The following is a 6,235-nucleotide window of genomic DNA, read 5'->3' as shown; positions in this document are numbered from 1 at the left end:
GGGTAGTATCGACATTTTACCAATATTTGTTCTTCCTATCCAGGAGCATGGACTCTTTTTCCATTTTTTTGTGTCTTCTTCAATTTCTTTCATAAGCTTTCTATAGTTTTCAGCATATAGATTTTTCACCTCTTTGGTTAGATTTATTCCTAGGTATTTTATGGGTTTTGGTGCGACTGTAAATAGGATCGATTCCTTGATTTCTCTTTCTGTTGCTTCATTGTTGGTGTATAGGAATGCAACCAATTTCTGTGCATTGATTTTATATCCTGCAACTTTGCTGAATTCATGAATCAATTCTAGAAGTTTTTTGGTGGAATCTTTTGGGCTTTCCATATAGAGTATCATGTCATCTGCGAACAGTGAAAGTTTGACCTCCTCCTGGCCAATTTGGATGCCTTTTATTTCTTTGTGTTTGATTGCAGAGGCTAAGACTTCCAATACTATGTTGAATAACACTAGTGAGAGTGGATATCCCTGCCTTGTTCATGACCTTAGGGGAAAAGCTGTCAGTTTTTCCCCATTGAGGATGATATTAGCATTGGGTCATTCATATATGGCTTTTATGATCTCGAGGTATGCTCCTTCTATCCCTACTTTCTTGAGAGTTTTTATCAAGAAAGGATGCTGTATTCTGTCAAATGTTTTCTCTGCATCTATAGAGAGGATCATATGGTTCTTGTCCTTTCTTTAATTGATGTGATGAATCACGCTAATTGTTTTGCGGATATTGAACTCTGCATCCTAAGTATAAATCCCACTTGGTCATGGTGGATAATTTTTTTAATGTATTGTTGGATCCATTTGGCTAATATCTTGTTGAGGATTTTTGCATCCATGTTCATCAGGGAAATTGGTCTATAGTTCTCCTTTTTAGTGGGGTCTGTGTCTGGTTTTGGAATCAAGGTAATGCTGGCTTCATAGAAAGAGTTTGGAAGTTTTCCTTCCATTTCTATTTTTGGGAACAGCTTCAAGAGAATAGGTGTTAACTCTTACTTAAATGTTTGGTGGAATTCCCCTGGAAATCCATCTGGGCCTGGACTCTTGTTTTTTGGCAGATTTTTGATTACTAATTCGATTTCCTTACTGGTTATGGTTCTGTTCAAATTTTTTATGTCTTTCTGTTTCAGTTTTGGTAATGTATATGTTTCTAGGAATTTGTCCATTTCTTCCAGATTGCCCATTTTATTGGCATAGAATTGCTCATAATATTCTCTTATTTTTTTTTTTTTTATTTCTGCTGTGTTGGTTGTGATCTCTCCTCTTTCATTCTGGATTTTATTTATTTGGGTCCTTTCCTGTTTCTTTTTGATCAAACTGGCTAGTGGTTTATCAATTGTGTTAATTCTTTCAAAGAACCAGCTTCTGATTTCATTGATTTATTCTCTCTCTCTCTCTCTTTTTTTTTTTTTTTTTTTTTTTTGGTTTCAATAGCATTAATTTCTGCTCTAATCTTTATTATTTCCTGCCTTCTGCTGGCTTTGGGTTTTATTTGCTGTTCTTTTTCCAGCTCTTTTAGGCGTAAGGTTAGGTTGTATATCTGAGATCCTTCTTCCTTCTTTAGGAAGCCCTGGATTGCTATATACTTTCCTCTTATGACTGCCCTTGCTGCATCCCAGAGGTTTTGGGTTGTGGTATTATCATTTTCATTGACTTCCATATACATTTTAATTTCCTCTTTAACTTCTTGGTTAGCCCATTCATTCTTTAGTAGGATGTTCCTCAGTCTCCAAGTATTTATTACCTTTCCAAATTTTTTCTTGTGGTTGATTTCAAGTTTCATAGCATTGTGGTCTGAAAATATGCATGGTATTATCTCGGTCTTTTTGTACTTACTTAGGGGTGGTTTGTGTCCCAGTATATGGTCTATTCTGGAGAACGTTCCATATGCACTGGAGAAGAATGTATATTCTGCTGCTTTAGGATGAAATGTTCTGAATATACCTGTTAAGTCCATCTGGTCCAGTGTGTCATTCAAAGCCATTTTCTCCTTATTGATTTTTTGATTAGATGATCTGTCCATTGCTGTGAGTGGGGTGTTGAAGTCTCCTACTATTATGGTATTACTATTGATGAGTTTCTTTATGTTTGTGATTAATTGATTTATATATTTGGGTGCTTTCATATTTGGTGCATAAATGTTTACAATTGTTAGGTCTTCTTGGTGGATAGACCCCTTGATTATGATATAATGCCCTTCTGCATCTCTTGGTACAGTCTTTATTTTAAAGTCTAGATTGTCTGATATCATTATGGCTACTTCGGCTTTCTTTTGTTGATCATTAGCATGATAGATGGTTCTCCATCCCCTTATTTTCAATTTGAAGGTGTCTTTAGGTCTGAAGTGGGTCTCTTGTAAACAACATATAGATGGATCTTGTTTTCTTATCCATTCTGTTACCCTATGTGTTTTGATTGGAACACTGAGTCCATTGACATTTAGAGTGAGTACTGAAAGATATGAATTTGTTGCCATTATGATGGTTGTAGAGTTGGGAGTTTCTGGTAGTGTTCCCTGGTTGTTTCTAATCTTTGTTGCTTTTGATTATATATATATATATATATATATATATATATTTTTTTTTTTTTTTTTTTTTTTTTTTTTTTTTCCTCTTTTCTCCCCTCCAAGAGTCCCTCTTAAAATTTCTTGCAGGGTTGGTTTAGTGGTCACAAACTCCTTTAATTTTTGTTTGTCTGGGAAACTTTTTATCTCTCCTATTTTGAATGACAGCCTTGCTGGATAAAGAATCTTGGCTGCATATTTTTCTGATTCAAAACATTGAATATATCTTGCCACTCCTTTTGGCCTGCCAAGTTTCTGTGGATAGGTCTGCTGCAAACCTGATCTGTCTTGCCTTGTAGGTTAGGGACTTTTTTTCCCTTGCTGCTTTCCTGATTCCCTCCCTGCCTGAGTATTTTGTGAATTTGACTATGATATGCCTTGTTGATGGTCTGTTTTTGTTGGATCTAATGGGGGTCCTCTGTGCTTCCTGGACTTTGATGTCTGTGTCTTTCCCCAGGTTAGGAAAGTTTTCTGCTATGATTTGCTCACATAACCCTTCTACCCCTATTTCCCTCTCTTCCTCTTCTGGGACCCCTATGATTCTGATGTTGTTCCTTTTTAATGAATCACTGATTTCTCTAATTCTTAAATCGTGCTCTTTTGCCTTAATCTCCTCTTTTTTTCTGCTTCATTATTCTCTGTAAGTTTGTCCTCTATATCGCTGATTCTCTGTTCTGCCTAATCCATCCTTGCTGCCGCTGCATCCATCCATGATTGTGGCTTATAACATTTTTAATTTCATTCTATTTTTTTTCTTCTTTTATCTCTGCAGAAAGAGATTCTATTCCATTTTCGACTCCAGCTAGTATTCTTATTATCGTGATTCTAAATTCTGGTTCAGACATCTTGCTTGTATCTGTGTTGGTTAAATCCCTGGCTGTTGTTTCTTAGTGCTCTTTCTTTTGGGGTGAATTCCTTCGTTTTGTCATTTTGAAGGGAGAAAAGAAATTAATGAGGTAGAAAAATTAAAATTAAAAAATTAAATTAAAAAAATATTAAAATTAAAAAGTTAAACACACACACACACACACAGACACAAAATCTAATAAATGATGCTAGATCCTCGGTTTTGGTCTGGGTGTTTAAAGCGGTGTGGCAGATTAGAGAAAAAAAAGGGGGGGGGGAATAAATAGTTTGAGAATTTGAAAAAATGAATACACTGAAGTAGACTAAAATGAGATGATGGGAGCAAGATAGAATTTGAAAAAAAGTTACACAAAAGTAAAGAATATAGTAGAAAAAATTAAAGAAAAATATTTTTAATAAAAATTAAAAATTAAAATGAATTTTTTCTTTCTGCATTCAAACAAAAGAAAAGAAATAAAAAAAGAAAAAAGAAAAAAGGAATCGTTTGAAAATTTGAAAAAGTGAATACACTGTAGTAGACTAAAATAAAATGATGGAAGTTAAGGAGAATTTGAAAAGAATTACATAAAAGCAAAAAAATATAGTAAAAAAATTAAAGAAAAATATTTTTAATAGAAATTGAAAGTAAATGAATTTTTTCACTTTCTGCATTCAAGAAAAAGAGGAAAAAAAGAAAACAAGGAAATCGTTTGAAAATTTGAAACGGTGAATACACTGAAGTAGACAAAATAAAATGATGGAAGTAAAATAGAATTTGAAAAAATTTACACAAAAGAAAAATACAGTAATATAAATTAAAGAAAAATGTTTTTAATAAAAATTGAAAATAAAAATGAATTTTTTCTCTTTCTGGTGAATTCTGTGGTTCAGGTTGTGCAGATTGTTGTGTTAATCTTCCAATCAGTTTTCTAGGTATGTAGGACGGGTTAGTGCTGGTCTGGCTGTATTTCATGGCCACGAGACACACAAAAAACTTCCATGCTGTTCCGCCATCTTGGCTTCTCCTATTTCTTGCTCTTAATACATGTCTATCACAAGATTTCTGGGGCTGTCTTTAGTTCTGTCTCTCTCTGCAACCTAGGATATTGTACCATCCACTATCTGGAAAGTTGCCCGTCACTGGGACACCGAGAGAAAATTCTAGCAAATCACATGCTTGCTCTTAAAGTTGCAGGAGAAACACTTCTGTTCACGGTTCATTGGTCAAAGCATGACTCACAGTTGTGACTAACTGCAAATGGGCAAACCTATGAGGCAGTGCACCAAACCAGAGATATTTTGTGAATGTCACTGATTACAATAGTCAGTCCTTCAAGGCTCCAAATATTCAATTCATTCTCCTTCCATAGGCAATATATACTCACCTGTCCCCGAAGGATAAAACTCACAAGTTTCATTTAGTGAGGACAACAAGCACAATGAGCAGGGTCTTTGGATGACACAGTGTAGTCTCTACATCAGGGAGAAATGTTCTTCATGTCTGGGTGTGGCTCCTCTAGAACCAAAAGACCTATGAACCAAAAAGGCAAGTCATTTGCTTGCCAAACATCTAGTACACACTGGTGAAACATGTTCAGGGTAACTTCACTAACTATTCCTATTTAGAAAAGAGGAGTATGGGAGACATAGCACTGTTGTCTCTAGAAGGTATGAAATTCCAGGGGGCAGATATTTTAAGGATCCTCTATCCCAAAGGGAGAGAAAAGTTTCTTTGATTAGACTTACAAGGGGCTTTCCAGTCCATTTATTCTCCATGGCTCTTTGTTATATTCTCTGAAAAATTCCATCTTTGTCTAAGGATGAACAATGGTGACCTTGTTCGGACACGGAACAACTTTTTCAGGTAGCTACACTTGAAGAAGAAAAAAAACAAAGATGCTATGGCAACTTTCCCTTAAAACCAGATGTGTGCAATTTAAGACTGCTCTTTATTTTTCAGTGAAGAATATTACAGACTTCTTATTTTTTTGGTGTTAAAATACCCTTTCCTGTGGGCTTCAATATCAGCAGTATGGTGGATTTCATGAACAGTGATTCCTCTCACTATTGAACAAGTTTGGGTGAAATATAAGTTTTTCATGAAGTATAACTTTCGTACCATTGCTGAGATCTCAGTAAAGAAGAAATATCTTTAAGGGGCTAAAAATAGAATAACAACAAAACCACCAGCCAAACATGAGTTGAAACACATTCCCAGGCACATACACAAATGGATTTGTTCTGTCAGTGGCAAGTCGACGAACCTGCAGCTGAGATTTTTATATTAAACCTGGGAATCTTGGCTAACGGGTCTCAGGTGATGAGAGCCTTATAGCAAATGCAAATACTCCCTTGAAGAAAGTTGAGATTAGCTACATATGAACATCCAGTTAAAGGTTACAAAACACAAGGAAACAAGTCACCATGAGTAAATGTCTGTGGAAACATCAAATTAATATCCTCAAAAGCTAAAAAGAGTAGAATGACTGGATACAGAATATAGAGTAACTATGAAAAAGATTTAAATTAAAATAGAATCATAGGAATTCATAGGCAACAAAAGATTACCCAACATGACAAGGAAGATACCAAAAAGTAACTAAAATGGAACTGTTATAAATGAAAAATGTGATTGTTGAAATAAAGAAACTCAGTGGTTGAATTTAAGAGAAAATTAGACACTGATAAAGAAATAGCAAGATGGAAAACATACTCAGAATTCAGCACAAAGAGGAAAGAAAATGGAGAACATAAAATAAAGGCTAGGAGATAAAGACAAAAGAATAAGATTTAACCTATGTCTAATTGTAGTTCCTAAATTACAGA

This window comes from Panthera pardus, unplaced genomic scaffold (assembly GCF_024362965.1).
Source record: "Panthera pardus isolate Hobbes unplaced genomic scaffold, ASM2436296v1 HiC_scaffold_22, whole genome shotgun sequence".
NCBI classification, from domain to species: domain Eukaryota; kingdom Metazoa; phylum Chordata; class Mammalia; order Carnivora; family Felidae; genus Panthera; species Panthera pardus.
The sequence above is the reverse complement of the archived record's forward strand: the minus strand, read 5'-3'. Positions refer to the sequence as shown.